We start from the raw sequence: 19,164 nt of genomic DNA, 5'->3' as shown, positions 1-19,164 counted from the left end.
AGATACTCACAAAGGGAAATCACGTCTAAAGGGATGCAGACCCTGCCACTTTCCTCATTAAAGCCCTGCAGGTGCAGTAACTGAATGATAATGATAAAATCACTCCCATACAAATTCACTCTGCACATGGCCACAGACAAACAGCTATTTCTTCAGAGTAACAAATGGTAGGAAACTGCAACAAGGTTTGTTAAAATCCCTGCAATGTTCATAGATCACCCAGAGGGGAATGTTTTTTTCTCAACAAAAGTTACTTTAAAGAGTCACTCTTTAAATTGGGAAGAGTAAACAGAAGAGGAAAAAGATTATGGTTCACTACAAAAGTAAGTAGGATGGTCAGGCCTTTTATTGTGCCACCAGTGACAGATAATTGAAAAGTTTAATTATGGGTGACCTCAACATGCAAGACACTAAGTGGAATTTTTAAAAATGCACTTCCAAGCAGGAGCAGAGATAGGTTGGTGGGAGCCCTATCTGCTAAAAATTGAGAATCAATGCTCAAGTTGGAGAAAATTTGGGATCTAGTGATCATTATTGTCCTTGGTTTATATTATATAGTTCATATACAGAAAAAAGTTTTCATTTTCACATTTTGCTGAAATGGATGAATTCTACAAAAATGAATTAAAAAAATGAAGGAGTCAATAATCAGAGGGCACTATTAGTCTTTTTGGAGGCAACTAGATTGTATGTTAGGTCAATTAGTAAGAGTAAACAGAAAATAGAACGATTATGGTTCACTACGGTAATGTGGATATTCAAGCCTTTTACTGTGCCGGAATAACTATGTACCTACACCTCCTGTAACTGACCCTCTACTGCAAACGTTGCTTCAGAAAGAGCTTCTATGCATCCTGTTGGTTATTTGGTAACCCTGAAATTTGGCAGGAGGAGCAGCAGGACTAAACTAATATCAGGTGGACCAAACCAGTAGCAATGGGTTCAGTCCAACTGATCAGAAAAGAGTTCTCCTGCTGCTAGACCGCCACCCTAACCTGACCTTCAGTGTCAGACACGGACCACTGGCACGGGGGGAGGGGGAGTTGTTCTAAAGCAGCCTTTCTTAACCAGGGTGCAGAGGCACCCTGGGGTGTATGGAGTTTTTTTTTAAAGGGGTGCCTTGGCAAAATGTCTAAAAATTTAACAAAACTTGTATAAAAGCCAGCGGGTGGAACAAATCTGCCTTTTAGTTACAGGTTTTCATTGTGCGCCATTACGATCTTCTAGCTGCCAGTGTCCTGACAACCAATGACATCATCAGTTGCTAAGGTGGATGTCATCTGTCTGCACAGCATCCTAGTTTGACTTTCCCCTGCCCTCTCCATCAGTGCTGGGGTCACATTAGCTCAGTGATGGATAAAAACTGAGGGAGAGGAGAAACACTGGAATACTACTCAGTACCAGTGTGCAAAAGTGTATTTGCTTTGGAAGAATAAATCGCCTCTAATGTTATGTGTCCTACATGTGTGGAAGTTGCTGCGTTATATAAAACTATTAGAAGAGTTTTGCACATTTTAGAATGGGGTGCCTCAAGACTGTCCATAATTTTAAAGGGTGCCTTGACTAATAAAAGGTTGAGAAACACTGTTGTAAAGGGTGTGAGTACCTGAATATTCTCCGACAGAAAAGCCCCGAAGATAGTAAAGGAGAAATGCATTCTCAGAATAGCATATAGGAAATACGAGGAAACACAAAGAGTAGCTGACGGAGAAGTGTAAATACTGACACAAGGAAGCCAGTCATTATCAGTGCTGATAAAAACACAGAAAGAGAAGGCCTCATATTTTTTAAGTATATCTTTTATAGGAAGAGCACAAAAATTAAAACTGGGTACAGTACTTATGTGGAGGGAGACCTGGACGCAGCAAACCATTTCAAAGGTCACTTCTGTTCAGTTTCCTCTGACAAAAACAAGTTGGAGGATCATGTTGGATCCAGTGGTAAAAGTTTGTATTCAGGGTTTCTAGAGGCAGAGGTGGCAAATGAACAAGCTCACCTAATGCTTAAGGCTACTTTCACACTGAGGAGTTTTTGAAGCGTTTTTGCGTTAAAAAAAAGCACCTGAAAAGCTCAAGAAAATTGCTTGCCTATGTATGTGAATGTATATTTATGTGTTTTCACACTGAGACGTTGCACTTGCGGTGCGGTGTAAAAACTCCTCTGCTTGCAGCATCTTTGGGGCATGTTTGGTGAGTAAGAAAAAAAAAAAAAACAAAACAAACAAAAAAAAAAACACTCCAAAAACGCCTCTTCCCATTGAAATCAATGGAAAACGCCTGAAAGGCTCCTCAAAAACTCCTTTGGGAAGCGTTTTTGGTGCCGTTTTTAAGTCACGTGTCCTTTTAAAGCACTCAAAAAGCGCGGCAAAAGCGCAGTAAAAATGCCTGTGCATTTTTGCTGTGTTTTTGCAGCGGATCGGTGTGAAAGTAGCCTTAGTGAGGGTTTTTTGGCTTACCTAATAAAGCAAGATACTGTATACCTAAGGCTCAGTTCACACTAACTTTGCCTATGAAAATTCTGCACATGGCAGCACACAGTGCTGTTCACATTGAAGTGTTAGCGTTGCGGCAAAACTGACGCCTCGTGTCCAGTGAGGAGGAGTTGAAGCCTCCCATTCAAGTCTATGGTGCCACTCTGCAAACGCCTGGCAGGCTTTTACGGTGCGATTGTTAATACCATTTAACTTCAGTATAGGCATTTGTGGTGCGGTTTTAACAATATTTAAATATGTGGGTAATAATGATGACTTAATAAATGGGGTTGATAAAATATCATTAGACTGTAAGAATTGATTATTAAATGTATAGGGTATGAGAGGGGATAATTAGGTAAATTTGATATTTACTGTTTGGTTTTTATTCTACATAGAGAAGATAATAGTGCATTTAGGGGTTATACCCTCTCCTCCAACTTCAACTCTCTACTCTCTCCACCCCCACCCAGCACCTCACTCACCGCCCTTGAGATTGCCAATCACTTCAAAAACAAGATTGACACAATTCGCAAGGACATTGCCGCAACTCACACGCCCTCTCAACCCGTCCCCTCTCACACAGCTACCCCCTCATCCCCCCTCCCCCTCGACATAACCCGCAAGGACTTTGTCGCTGCTCAAACTCCCTCCAACCCCGTTCCCCCTCATTCAGCTACCCCCTCATCGCCCCTCTCCCACGGCCCCACCACTGCTCTGACCTCCACTTCCACCCCACCCTACATTCCTCATACTGAAGCTCCCCCAACACTCCGCACCTTTGACCTTACTACCATCGAGGAAGTCTCCAAGATCCTCTCTGATGCCCGCCTCACCACCTGCCCCCTCGTCCCTATCCCCTCACAACTCCTACGACCTCCCTCCCCCTCCATCCTACGCTCCCTCACCCACATCTTCAATCTCTCCCTCTCCTCAGGCACTTTCCCCTCCCCTCTGAAACATGCACACATCACCCCCATACTTAAAAAGCCCTCCCTGGACCCCAATGACCCGAACAACCTCAGACCCATCTCCCTGCTCCCATTTACATCTAAACTCCTCGAGGGCCTCGTCTACACCCGCCTATGCTCTCACCTCAACGACAACCACCTCCTCGATCCCCTACAGTCTGGCTTCCATCCCCTACACTCCGCCGAAACCACCTTACTCAAACTCTCCAACGACCTAACCGCCAAAGCTAATGGCCACTATTCAGTGCTCCTACTCCTTGACCTCTCTGCAGCCTTCGACACAGTCGACATCCCCCTCCTCCTCACAAAAAATACACTCCCTCGGCCTCAGAGATTCTGCTCTCTCCTGGCTCCCATCCTACCTGTCACAACGCTCTTTCAGCGTTACCTATAATGCTACCACCTCCCTCTCACTCCCCCTCTCTGTTGGGGTCCCTCAAGGCTCCGTCCTCGGGCCCCTTCTCTTCTCCATCTACACCTCCTCCCTTGGCCAACTCATACACTCTCACGGCTTCAACTACCACCTCTATGCCGACGACACACAAATCTATCTCTCAACCCCCCACCTCACCCCCTCAGTCTCTGCCCGAATCACACACCTACTGAGCGACATATCAGACTGGATGTCGCTCCACTTCCTTAAACTGAACCTCTCCAAGACCGAGTTTCTTGTCTTCCCCCCAGCCCGGACACCACCCCCCATTGACTTCTCCATCACATCCAACAACGCCAATATCAAACCCGTCCTGCAGGCCAGAGTACTTGGTGTCATTCTGGACTCCAAACTATCCTTCCAGCCCCAAGTCCAATCTTTAACAAACTCGTGCAGACTCCACCTCCGCAACATCGCCAAAATCCGCACGTTCCTAACCCCAGAAACCACTAAACAGGTCATCCACTCCCTCATCATATCACGACTCGACTACTGCAACTCCCTCCTCACTGGCCTGCCTCGCCGCTGGCTATCCCGCTTCAGTCGATCCTGAATACGGCTGCCAGACTCATTCACCTTTCCAACCGCTCCATCTCCGCCACCCCCCTCTGCCAATCCCTCCACTGGCTTCCGATTGCGCAACGGATCAAATTCAAAATCCTAACGCTGACGTACAAAGCCGTCCAACATACTGCCCCGTACTACATCACTGACCTAATATCCAAGTACCGCCCAGCACGCACACTCCGCTCCTCACAAGACCTCCTTCTCTCTAGTTCCCAGGTCTCCTCCTCCCATGCCCGCCTCCAGGACTTCTCCAGGGTGTCACCCATCCTCTGGAACTCCCTGCCCCAACCCATCAGATTATCACCTACTCTCCTCTCCTTTAGGCGTACCCTGAAAATCCATTTCTTCAGGGAAGCCTACCCCACCCCCTGCTAACTTGCCGACCTCCTCCACTCTTCCTACCACTCCATCCCCCACAGCTATCTCCTCCTGTACCACTATCCCCTCCCTCCTAGATTGTAAGCTCCAAAGAGCAGGGCCCTCAATCCCCTCATGTTTTGCATTGTATTGGTATTGTTCTGTCACATGTTCTGTCCCCCTTTGTAATGTACAGCGCTGAGCGAACTATTGGCGCTTTATAAATACTGTATAATAATAATAATAATAATTATACCACTAGACGGCACTGGACACGGTAATATGTAATAGGGTTGCCGTTATACGTTACTTATTATAGTATGCTTATAAGTATTAAGAAGATGGTAATGACCATATAAATGTAGATATTAAAAAATTGTATATACTGTTCTGTTTAGATAGGCGAGATATAAATAGCGGTTTTATGTATTAGATTAGTGGATCAGTGCCCTGTACCAAGATGGCGATATCGCTTTGCATCAAGTGCAGGTGCAAGCCTATTTAAGTGACCGCTCGTCCGACGCGCACACCTTTTGTGACGAAGTCGGAAGTGATAAAACGCGTCAAGGAAGTGATGTCAGACGCAGACATAAAAAACGGAAGTTGCGCAACGGCCATCTTGACTGATGTTTTTCATTCACTAACTGAGATTTTACAGAGGATTCAATTTTTCCCTATAAAAGGTGGAGCAAAAAGTTTTTCTGTATGTTTTAATTGTAAGCAAAGCTGTATTAAAATATATCCCTTTGAATATGATCTACTACACCATAAAGATTCTGTTTTGACCCTCATTATGCTACCACATGGAGAGTGAGCTGAGCAGGGATGGTCGGATGAGGACAGCTTTTCATGCTTAATCTTTTCACGCCGGCCGAACGCAAATGTGCGGCCTCCTGGTGTCTGGGCTTAGATGCCGAGTGGCTGCACACTTGTGTTCTATTAAAAAAAGAACATATGTGTTGAGAGCGAGCACCCTGCGCGCTCCCAGCACACATGACCGGTACTCACGGAAAGGTCCCGATTTCCTCTTTCGATCGGGACCTTTCCCAATCATGTGACCGCCGTGACACGGCGGTCACATGACCCTAAACCCCGGCTTCTGGAACCCTTAAAGGGCCGGGAGGCACCGTTGCGAAGGAGTTAATAAAGTGTTTTATCTGGTAAGGTGCATGGTGTATAATGTGACGGGGAGTGCATTTCACATTTACACTTATACCGTGAATATAAGGGAAGCACTTTTTGTATCCAAAGGATATTGCACTATTATTGGTTTTCTTTGAGGAAATATTGAAGAAAGAAAAAGACGGATTGGAGCACGGTTTTGGAGTATATGATATTGAGAACTACAGTAGAAACAAGTTATGATAGCGTAAGGGTGTTTAGTACAGCCATATAGATGTGGACACTAAGCGGGGTGACACGTTAGTAACCACAGGGTGATTATAGGAGATTTTGTATATTTGTGTGAGATAATGCACTATATGGAGTTTTCTTTTTTTGAGGATTTCACGGATTAAAAGAATATCTTCACGAAGGTGGATTAAATCTGGGAGCACGTATATCAAAAGTTTTTGAGGATATCACAGACGCTGAAAGATGATTATATGGACTATGTACATGTCCGCCATGTATACAGCTAAACATGTGGAGGGGGAGCACACGCACTCTTTAACGTGTTCCTGCCTGAACGAAGGATAGCTCCCTAGACCTACCAGGGCACTATGGACAACGGGATCCTCCCCAGGTTAACCTTGGAACCTGCCAATACCGGATCAAACCATGGAAGGCTTCTCTCCTGACCCAACCAGCATTCTCCAAGTAGTTCATCCGATACCTGTTTGGAGTCCAATATCAGCCTCACCCAGCACTTTCCACTTCCAGAGAACCTCCCCATCTTGAGGTTAGGAGAAGGAAAAGTCCAAATAACAAAATCCTTTTGGCAGCTTACTGAACCACTTTAACATAATTCAGTCTCGCCAACAGTGACAGCAGATTCCTTAGTTCACAAACAATGGAAAGGGATCATAGGTGAGAAAGGAGCCAAGTCAGGAAGCCCATAGCTTTTGGAGGGGTTTACCATAGTTCTGCATCCCATGCAATTAGGATGCTAGTAGTCCTGCACCTTTCCTCTCCTATGTCTCCCGAGTCCGACAGCCTACATCTTTGCTGTGGCTTGATCCTTCAGAAACCTTCTGTGCAAACCCCAGACAGTCCCCAGCCTGACTATAACAGATTCCTACTTCCCAAGATGGCCCACACTGGCATGGGTAGAGCTGGCACCCCACACCCCTTTGCTACTCTGACATCTATGGGATTACACTGTCTACCCATTACAAGTGGTCCCCATGCCTGCTCTCACAGCTACCAATAGTGACACTTAATGGCCAATTTGGGGAACTGCATTGGGCACTCCTGCACCCCTACCCTACAATTACAGTCACAGGAAGGCAACTAGCATTTACAGAAGAGGTCAGCAATGGCAGTTGGCAAGATTCACAAATGATAGGTTTTAAGGGTTGGAAGGAAGGTATCTTTGGAGAGAGAGGTTTAATAGGTTAGTCAGGGACAGCAGAGGAGTGGGCTAGTTGGGAAGAAATTGGGTTAGGAAACTGATTGTAAGGGACAATGGTGATGAGAGAGAGATGTGAATTTGTGTACATTTTCAAGACTGACAAAGTTGAAAGCAGAGATACAAGTAGATGGTAGGTGTAGGGTTGTGTGGAGATAGGTTCGTGCACCAAGATGTCTTGGTGGATTTTCCCACGTTTGGGAATACTGACTTACAAAGTATTAGTTGGGTTTGAAAGAAAAAAAAAAAAAAGGAAAAAAAAACCTGCGCTACACCCCAGACAATACAATATGTGAATAAATGTGTGAAAAAATACAGTTGTGTTCAAAATAATAGCAGTATGTTGAAAAAGTGAATAAAGCTCAAAATCCTTCTAATAGCTTTAATTTCCATACACACAAATGCATTGGGAACACTACACATTCTATTCCAAATCAAAACATGAAGAAAAATATATCAAATTTGTGTTGTTCCTCTAAAAAAATTGAAGAAAAGTGAATATTAGACTGTTCAAAAAAATAGCAGTGTTTGTATTCGTCTTTACAAACTCAAACATTCACTATATAAACTGAAAAATGTTTGAAGATTTTGCTTTCCTTTGAATCACTTAATGAATATTTAGTTGTATAAGCACTGTTTCTGAGAACTGCTGTACATCTGTGTTGCATGGAGTCAACCAACTTCTGGCCCCTGTGATCAGGTATTCCAGCCCAGGATGATTGGACTACATTCCACAGTTCTTCTTTATTTCTTGGTTTTGCCTCAGAAACTGCATTTTTGATGTCACCCCACAAGTTTTCTATTGGATTAAGATCCGGGGATTGGGCTGGCCACTCCATAACGTCAATCTTGTTGGTCTGGAACCAAGATGTTGCACGTTTACTGGTGTGTTTGGGGTTGTCGTCTTGTTGGAACACCCACTTCAAGGGCATTTCTTCTTCAGCATAAGGCAGCATGACCTCTTCAAGTATTCTGATGTATTCAAACTGATCCATGATCCCTGGTATGCGATAAATAGGCCCAACACCGTAGTATGAGAAACATCCCCATATCATGATGCTTGCACCACCATGCTTCACTGTCTTCACTGTGTACTGTGGCTTGAATTCAGTGTTTGGGGGGTCGTCTGACAAACTGTCTCCGGCCACTAGACCCAAAAAGAACAATCTTACTTTCATCAGTCCACAAAATGTTGCACCATTTCTCTTTAGGCCAGTCAATGTGCTCTTTGGCAAATTGTAACCTCTTCAGCACGTCTTTTTTCCAACAGTGGGACTTTGCGGGGGCTTCTTGCAGATAGCTTGGCTTCACATAGGCGTCTTCTAACTGTAACAGTACTCACAGGTAACTTTACACCTTCTTTCATCTTCCTGGAGCTGAATGTTGGCTGAGTCCTTGCCATTTTGGCTATTCTTCTATCCATTCGAATGGTAGCTTTTCGCTTTCTTCCACGTCTTTCAGGTTTTGGTTGCCATTTTAAAGCATTTGCGATCATTTTAGTTGAGCAGCCTATCATTTTCTGCGCTTCTTTATATGTTTCCCCCTCTCCAATCAACTTTTTAATCAAGGTACGCTATTCTTCTGAACAATGTCTGGAACAACCCATTTTCCTCAGAATTTCAGAGAGAAATACACTGTAACCAGCATGTACAACATTTGCTGCCTTCCTTCCTTAAATAAGGGCAATAATTGCCACCTGTTTTTCCAAGAATGAATGACCTCACTAATAGAACTCCACACTGCTATTATTTTGAACTTGCCCCTTTCAATTAGTGATTCAATTACACAGAATCAGCAGCAGGCATGTCATGACTGTTGGGTCTGTTGGATTTCTATTACTCTACTACACCTGCTAGTAAATTATTTGCCAGGTAGAAATATCATTTCTACCAAAAACAGTGATTGATCCGGTTAGTGATGTCTGACTGCTATTATTTAGAACACATAAAATAAACTTATATATAAAATATATATAAAATCGAGCGCAGAGTGTGGATGTAGATAGGGTAGCTGCTGGCACAAAAAGGCACCTCGTGAACCTCCAGAGTAAATGGTAAAATATGAAAGTGCAGCGCTAACTTAAAATGATGATTACACATATGAAAGATCCCATATGAATGTGGATCGGCAAAATGACGGCGTCAGTTCATCAGATGTGCTAAATACGTATACAGTCTCCAACGCGTGAGGAGCCAGAGATAGTAGATTTCAGAAATGATAAAGAATAGCCAAGTAATGCACTAACCAGATAGCGCATGTTAAAGCGCATGGGACATTTAAGACCTGTCCCTGGTACTCAGCCACTGTATCACTGGAGCAAGGCGGTGTCATCTATAGGGTGACCACTAGATGTCATCTGTCCGGATGGAAGCTGTATCCAGCCACTATGTTAATGGATCAGGTGGGTGTCATCTATAGGGTGACCACCAGATGTCATCGGTTCCAGGAGAAGCTGTATCACGGATCCAGGGATGTCACTGCAGATGTGTTCTTGTTAGGCACGGTCCCAGGACCTTCTGGATTTACAGGCTCCCCAGAAATAAAGAGCTAGCAAAAGGTTCGGCTGCTTATAAACGGCAAGACCGGAGGTACATGTACAGGAGATAAACATAACTTGGCACTTCCCTAACGCGTATCGTGTAAGTACACATCATCAGAGGGGACTGTGCCAGTGGTAAGTGTGGTGTTTTAAACCTAAAAAAGCGCCAAAAATCACTGCAATGCGGCGGCACCGTTATTGCCGGTTCGCGCATGCGCAGTAGCGATCGGCCGTTCGCGCATGCGCAGTAGCGTCCGCGGCGGCCATTTTAAAGAAGACCAACACGAATACATGGACATACAGGTGTTGTTTCTGCAGTAGTCTTACTGGGAATAAGATACTGCAATCCTAAAAACGCACGGGGCAAGTATAGTAATGCATGGACCATACTGTGTGCCCCCTTGTAGCAAGAACGGACTGGTGAAAGGCAAAATTATAAAAATATATAAATGAGTGGGATCTCAGTTATTCCCAGTAAGATTACTGCAGAAACAACACCTGTATGTCCATGTATTCGTGTTGGTCTTCTTTAAAATGGCCGCCGCGGACGCTACTGCGCATGCGCGAACGGCCGATCGCTACTGCGCATGCGCGAACCGGCAATAACGGTGCCGCCGCATTGCAGTGATTTTTGGCACTTTTTTAGGTTTAAAACACCACACTTACCACTGGCACAGTCCCCTCTGATGATGTGTACTTACACGATACGCGTTAGGGAAGTGCCAAGTTATGTTTATCTCCTGTACATGTACCTCCGGTCTGGCCGTTTATAAGCAGCCGAACCTTTTGCTAGCTCTTTATTTCTGGGGAGCCTGTAAATCCAGAAGGTCCTGGGACCGTGCCTAACAAGAACACATCTGCAGTGACATCCCTGGATCCGTGATACAGCTTCTCCTGGAACCGATGACATCTGGTGGTCACCCTATAGATGACACCCACCTGATCCATTAACATAGTGGTTGGATACAGCTTCCATCCGGACAGATGACATCTAGTGGTCACCCTATAGATGACACCGCCTTGCTCCAGTGATACAGTGGCTGAGTACCAGGGACAGGTCTTAAATGTCCCATGCGCTTTAACATGCGCTATCTGGTTAGTGCATTACTTGGCTATTCTTTATCATTTCTGAAATCTACTATCTCTGGCTCCTCACACGTTGGAGACTGTATTCGTATTTAGCACATCTGATGAACTGACGCCGTCATTTTGCCGATCCACATTCATATGAGATCTTTCATATGTGTAATCATCATTTTAAGTTAGCGCTGCACTTTCATATTTTACCATTATTTAGAACACAACTGTATATATATATTCTGAAACAATAGTGAAACAATTAGTGAACTGCTGCAACTCTTTCCCTGAACACCAAAAAATACAAAAAACATAAAAATGAGTGTTCTGTACACTAAAAAAATCATAAACAATAATAAATAAAATAAATACTGCTACATAAAAAATGTGCATAAATTAACCGAATTGATATGTCCACATTCATATATTAAATAATAAAAAGTCCCAAAATCCAATTACAATGTTGTGTGCTAAATACACTTTGATCTCCAATTAAGAGATTAAACGAGCAGATGGTGTTCAGATCCCACAATGACACCCTAGTTAGCAGTATCAAGATGAATAAAAGATGAATGGACAACTGCAGGTTCATTTGAATGAATCCATCACATCAGACAACTCTCCACATCATGCAAGGAAAGGTTTAAAACCCGATAGACCAGCAAAGAATTTATTAAAGTATTGCACTTACATAGATAAGGTGCATAAAGGCAGTGTAAACATTTCAAATTCCCGTGGTGTCAGACCACCAGCCGGAATGAGGTGACGTCACAGAAAGCTTTAAAGTTGTATTAAACCCAAGGTCAAAAATGTAATGCATTGCAGCTTACCAATCATCAGATGTGGTGACAGCTTTAGTTTTCTTTTCTTGGGCTTTTTTCCCTTTGTTTTCACCTGGTGATTTGAACAGTAACACACTTCAGGTATGAGAGGGCCCTGGATGAAGGAGCAAAGCAGCACCATTAAGAATGAATTAACATTAATAAACATTGTCAGTCTGGTTGGAGGGTAATGTCAAATGCATTAGCAGATTTAAATACACAAACTCCAGCCCACACTTTATAATCAGTTACAACAATTTTTTTTTCTTTTGGGATAAAGATACATAAAGTCTGATCATTGTAAGCGCCCCTGCCAGTGTTGAAAGCTTAGTCACATCCCTGTAAGGTTATTCCCATCCTACTGAAGACGTTCAGAGGGCGTAACGCGTATGGGGCAGAGCCACGCTGCAAGAGTCTGTCAGGGAAGTCAATGTTCCAGGTTGTGGGATGTGATGTGTATATTGTCCCTATAGACGTGGCATCTGTAGAACACATCTTATAGCACTCTCAGTGCTTGTTTGTGCGAGTACAATACTTGGAGTTGAAATAGAAGTTGTTTTTAAGCAGAAGTACACTATTGGTCCCATTTCTGTGTTTTTATGTGGCCATTGATAAATGTAAGGTTATGCACTTGGGGGCTAGGAATATGCATGCATCATACATACTGGGGGGGGGGGTACAACTGGGGGAATCAATGGTGGAAAAGGATCTGGGAGTTCTGATAAATCACAAGCTTAATAATGGCATGCAATGCCAAGCTGCGGGTTCTAAAGCGAGCAAAATCCTCTCTTGTATTAAAAGAGTTAGAGACTCCAGAGAGAGAGATATCATTTCCCCCGGTACAAATCATTAGTAAGACCTCTTCTGGAATATGCAGTTCAGTTTTGGGCACCAATTCACAAAAAGAACATTGGGGAACTGGAGAAAGTACAGAGAAGGGCAACCAAACTGATAAGAGGCATGGAGGAGCTCGGCTATGAGGAAAGATTAGAGGAACTGAATTTATTCTCTCTTGAGAAGAGGAGATTAAGGGGGGATATGATCTCCATGTATAATACATAAGGGGGATATGATAACCATGTATAATACATAAGGGGGGATATGATCTCCATGTATAATACATAAGAGGGGATATGATCTCCATGTATAATACATAAGGGGGGATATGATCACCATGTATAATACATAAGGGGGGATATGATCTCCATCTATAATACATAAGGGGGGATATGATCTCCATGTATAATACATAAGGGGGGATATGATCACCATGTATAATACATAAGGGGGGATATGATCTCCATGTATAATACATAAGGGGGGATATGATCACCATGTATAATACATAAGGGGGATATGATAACCATGTATAATACATAAGGGGGGATATGATCTCCATGTATAATACATAAGAGGGGATATGATCTCCATGTATAATACATAAGGGGAGATATGATCTCCATGTATAATACATAAGGGGGGATATGATCTCCATGTATAATACATAAGGGGGATATGATCTCCATGTATAATACATAAGGGGGGGATATGATCTCCATGTATAATACATAAGGGGGGATATGATCTCCATGTATAATACATAAGGGGGGATATGATCTCCATGTATAATACATAAGGGGGGATATGATCTCCATGTATAATACATAAGGGGGATATGATCTCCATGTATAATACATAAGGGGGGATATGATCTCCATGTATAATACATAAGGGGGGATATGATAACCATGTATAATACATAAGGGGGGATATGATCTCCATGTATAATACATAAGAGGGGATATGATCTCCATGTATAATACATAAGGGGGGATATGATCACCATGTATAATACATAAGGGGGGATATGATCTCCATCTATAATACATAAGGGGGGATATGATCTCCATGTATAATACATAAGAGGGGATATGATCTCCATGTATAATACATAAGGGGGGATATGATCACCATGTATAATACATAAGGGGGATATGATAACCATGTATAATACATAAGGGGGGATATGATCTCCATGTATAATACATAAGAGGGGATATGATCTCCATGTATAATACATAAGGGGAGATATGATCTCCATGTATAATACATAAGGGGGGATATGATCTCCATGTATAATACATAAGGGGGATATGATCTCCATGTATAATACATAAGGGGGGGATATGATCTCCATGTATAATACATAAGGGGGGATATGATCTCCATGTATAATACATAAGGGGGGATATGATCTCCATGTATAATACATAAGGGGGGATATGATCTCCATGTATAATACATAAGGGGGGGATATGATCTCCATGTATAATACATAAGGGGGGATATGATCTGCATGTATAATACATAAGGGGGGGTATGATCTCCATGTATAATACATAAGGGGGGATATGATCTCCATGTATAAATACATCAGTGGTTCATATAGTGAACTCGGTGTAGAGCTATTCACCCTGAGGTCAACACAGATGACAAGGGGGCACTCTTTACGCCTGGAGGAAATGAAATGTAACCTCCAAACACGGAAAGGTTTCTTCACAGTGAGAGCTGTGAAAATGTGGAATAGACTCCCTCAAGAGTTGGTTCTGACCAGCTCAGTGGATTGCTTTAAAAAAGGCCTGGATTCTTTCTTGGATACACAGAATATAACTGGATACTAACATTTATAGGTAAAGTTGATCCAGGGATTGCCTCTTGGGGGATCAGGAAGGAATTTTTTCCCCTGCAGGAGCAAATAATATCATGCTTTGCTGTGGTTTTTTTTTTTTCTGCCTTCCTCTGGATCAACTGTGGGTATAGGATTATAACTTTTTTGTTTTTTTTTATGGCTGAACCAGATGGACTTTTATCTTTTTTCAGCCAGACTATTTACCTATGAAGAGCACATGCTCCTATGACCTAGATATGTGTATTGAGGTCCATTGGAGGAGGTGAGCAACCTGTTTTCACTGAATTAGGATTGTATATTGGCACACGTTCACTAATATAATGTGAGTGCACTACTGAAGGTTTTTTGTATGTTTCATTGTGCACGGAGAGAACTATTTTGTTTCTTTTTGGTAGTATGTTCTCATACCCATGAGAGTGGAGCTACAGTAGAAGAAGGGATAGAAGATGGAAGTTCATTGGCTAGAACATCTCCCTGGATATGATGACACATGCGTTCAAGACCTTTATATTGGGGTCCACTTTAAAAGGTGAGTGTGCATATTGCACTTGGAAGAGGACTAGTTGGGTAGAGAAGTATTAAGAAGAGCAGTGAAGACATAACAGATTTTTACAATGGTGATGGACTATTCACTTTATTAAATTTTAGTTCATTTATTATAGACTTGCGCATTTTTTGAAATTTCAAGTGTATGGTGTAGTGAGAAACATTACTGATGTTTAGCAGCATTTTCTCTTCATATACTATTTGGCAACACTGCGCTGATTGACTTTTTATATTCTCTGTAAACTGATACATTTGAAAGAGAGCTTTTTCTTTTGAAACACAACAGACTTACTGACTGGATCAACAGGTGTAAATAGAAGAAAACTTAAAAATAAAATGAATGCAGCCATCATATCTAAGTATTGTAAGCTGCAATATAATAAAGGTTTGCTTTTGGGTTTAATACTGCTTTAAGATGGCAATCGGTGGATCGAAATGCGGGGGGGTTCAGCAGGGACCAGCCAAATTTTTATCCATTTGTGGCTACAGCTTGAAAAAATGGGTCTAATTATTTAACAAATTACTTCTGTTGAATGGAAATTTTTTATGGTCAGTGGCTGCAGCTGCTGATCATTGTATTCTAACAGCAGAGTCCCGCTGTCAGAATACAACGTCACTGCAAGGGAGGATTCATCTATTCACCTATCCAGACTGCATCATATTGTATATGTATTTTTTTTTTTTCCACATACTTACACTTGAAGAAATACCAGTTAAAATAAGAATTCTTTATTGACCAAGAATCGCAAATCACTTGCACAGACTGTTGCAGATACACCTACCCTATCACAAGATCTGCCTCTGCAGAAAAAACTGTTTGATTTTGAAAGTGTTCTCTATGAAATATTTCCATAGTAACATACTGCCCTCTACTGAAAGGTGATTTATTCTCTTTTGTTCATTTCCATTTATATCAAGGGCATGCATCTTAAAGTGGTGGTAAAGCTAGAAGGTTTTTATTTTAATCCATTATATGCATTAAGGTAAGAAAACCTTCTGCATGCAGCTCCCCCCCCAAGCCAACCCCTTATACTTACCTGAGCCTGGTCTTGAGCCAGTGATGTGCATGAGAGCAGCAGCTCTCTCCATTTTCTCTCTTCACTGGCTCCAAGCTTCACCAGCCATTGACATCTGTTGCTGTCAATCAAAGCCAGTGAGGAGAGTTGGGGAGGTGGAACCGAGCCACACTCTGTGTGTTTATGGACACACGGAGCGGGGCTCAGGAGCAAGCATGCCTGAGTGCCCCCCATAGCAAGTTACTTGCTATGGGGGCAGTCGGCAGGGGGAAGGAGCCAGGAGTGCCAGCCTTACACAATATATAAGAAGAAAATACAAAGTACTACACGTACTTCATTCCCCAGAGAACAGAACACATTATTAACCATTTCAATACCGGGCAATTTTACTCCCTTCCTGCCCAGGCCATTTTTCACATTTCAGCGCTCTCACACTTTGAATGACATTTGCGCGGTCATACAACATTGTACTCAAACTAAAATTTTATCATTTTCTTCACACAACTAGAGCTTTCTTTTGGTGGTATTTAATCACTGCCGGGGTTTTTATATTTTGCTAAATTAACAAAAAGAGACCAAACATTTTAAAAAAAAACACGTTTTTCTTTGTTTCTGTTATAAAAGTTTACAAATAAATAATTGTTCTTCATACATTTAGGCTGAGATGTATTCTGCTACATGTCTTTGGTGAAAAATAACCCAAATTAGGATGTATTATTTAGTTTGTAGGAAAGTTATAGAGTTCACAAACTATGGTATAGATCTGAATATTGATCAATCCTGAAGTACTGACAGCCAATCTAATTTCTTGAGGTCCAAGAATTTCAGAATAGTACAGATATCCCCCAAATGATCCCTTTTTGCAGAGTAGACAGTCCGACGTACTTCATAAGAGGAATGGCGAGTTTTTTGAAGTTGTATTTTTTTTGTCATAATTTTCGGAAAATGAAAAAATTAAAAATTATTTTCACTATTTTTTTTTTTACATACTGTCACCAGTGCAGTACAGCGTCATCATATAACTGGCATGGCGGTGATCAGGGACACTGACTGGTGACAGTATGAATAAAAAAAATATATATTTTTTATTTTTTTATTATTTTTAATATTTTATTACATTTTTTTAAGATTTTTTTTTCATATTTTACTATTACCAAAGTAGTACAATGTTACCACATTAACATTGTACTACTTTGGGGAAGTGATCAGTATTTTTTTTTTTTTTTTTTTTACACAATTTGCTTATAGCGCAGAATTACTTTGCTATAAGCAAGCATTTACCTGAATGAAATCGATTCATTCAGGTTTTTTATTTATTTATTTTTTTTGGTCACAGCTAATCACGACATGTGCATGTGATTAGCTGTGACCATTCACAGCTAGGCACTAGTATACAATGGATGGCATGAATGAAGCCATGCATTGTATACAACTGTCATGTGACCTGCTGTGATTGGTCACAGCAAGTCACATGGTACCAGCAACGGGGGCTGGTACTCAGATCTGTCATCAGCCGTGTCCGAGGTACACGGCTGGTGACAGATCGCGTCGCTGCGCAACTCTGCAGCCACGCAAACTGCGCATGTGCGGGAGCACGCCAAATGGCGTGCACCCGGAAGGCCAAAGCACTTTTGCAGCCGCCAAACGGCCATTGGCCGGGCTGCAAATGGTTAACAATCAAAGGGAGACTTCTTCAAGGCTTCATTCATACGATCATACTATAGCGTACACCCATGCGAGGGCTGTGCACCCCACATACTGTGTGCATTCAGGGCCATGCACCTGCACGGCTGTCAAATTAGGAGCAGCTGCGTCTTCTGAATCCTCTTTGTCCCAATTGACAAGACTAGGACTGCCTGCACGGGGGATGCATGGAACACCTCTACACATGTGTGAGCAAAGCCTTAGGGATCATAATGATTAGTGCAAAAAAAAAAAGGAACCTCAGCAATGTCAAAGTAAGGCTGGTATGGACAGAGTCTTTGACTTCTAAGTTTATAATTGTAAGAAGTCCTAATAAAGTCCATGAGTGAGGCAAACGTGTACCAATTTGGTTAACAGTAACATAAATGGTGCAAGCTCCCTTGACTTAGTGTTACTGGACCAGGCTAGGTGGGATCAGATACTACTAGTCATTACTACGCCTTTTTTTTTTTTGTGTAGTTGGCTAGTTTGGGCGCAGGGACGCACTGGATACCTTTGCTGTCATTTTGGTATAGCTGGATGTCACGTGCATCCCTGTACCTTTAAGGAGGGATGGGCTCCTCCAGGCACACCTGCCCTTAACCTATCCATTTATACATGTGCTCCCACTATGGAGGCTTTGGAAGTTTTAGTTAGGTCCACAGTATACAAAAGGACCCTTGAAGTGGGACTGTGACTTATGCATGTATTTGCAAATGTGTGCAAACAAAACCCTCTGTTTTTAATGCTTACTGTAAGACAAGGCCAAATTATTTGTTTCCTAGGCTGGCAAGTGTTGCTGGGAAATCTTTTGTTTGTTATAGTCATTAACCGCTTGCCGCCCTGCCACTGTGTATATACGTGTGCAGGGCGGCAGTGGAGCGCAAAACCACGTTTTAAAACGGGCTCCACGCTCCCGACACTTACGCGGGTAAGGGGCGCGCCTGCGCTCTCGCCCTCGCCGACCCGCAGGCGTCACGATTCGATCCAGGAGGGATCAATCATTAGATTTCAGCCAGTGATTTCTGGCTGAAATCAGATGATCGGTCCCTGTCCTATCCTGTCCTGTGTTGACATTTACACAGGGCAGGATATGATGTCATTCTTCTCTGCCTGGACACATTCCGTTCCAAACAGAGAAGAAGAAACATTTAAACGTGAGTAAAACAGCACACAGACAGTTAGAACACTCTAGAGAACACATTTAACCCCCTGATCGCCCCCCCCCCCCCAGTTAACCCCGTCACTGCCCATTCACCAGTGTCACTGATCAGTGAAGCGATTTTTACTGATCACTGTATCAGTGTCGCTGGCGACTTCCGATAGTGTTAGCGTCCCTCCCAGATAGCGCCAGATTGTCCGCTAATACACCAGTAGTCCCGTCTAACCCCTTGATCGCCCCCCCCCCGAGTTGACCCCTTCACTG

At 42.6% G+C, this 19,164-nt stretch overlaps 1 long non-coding RNA gene across 1 annotated transcript in view; it reads right to left on the bottom strand.

The window, feature by feature from the left end:
• The window catches only part of LOC149454357 (uncharacterized), a 143,945-nt gene that overhangs the window by 101,492 nt on the left and 23,289 nt on the right, over positions 1 to 19,164 (bottom strand). Inside the window, exon 2 of the long non-coding RNA XR_016314224.1 lies at positions 11,814 to 11,919. This is a non-coding gene — a long non-coding RNA (uncharacterized LOC149454357). The remainder of the gene's footprint in view (positions 1 to 11,813; positions 11,920 to 19,164) is intronic.

The sequence above is a fragment of the Staurois parvus genome, unplaced genomic scaffold (genome assembly GCF_062004578.1).
Source record: "Staurois parvus isolate SC_StPar_1 unplaced genomic scaffold, SC_StPar_1.0 ptg000432l, whole genome shotgun sequence".
Lineage (NCBI taxonomy): Eukaryota > Metazoa > Chordata > Amphibia > Anura > Ranidae > Staurois > Staurois parvus.
Note: the sequence above shows the minus strand (reverse complement) of the source record. Positions and strands in the feature narration are given on the sequence as shown.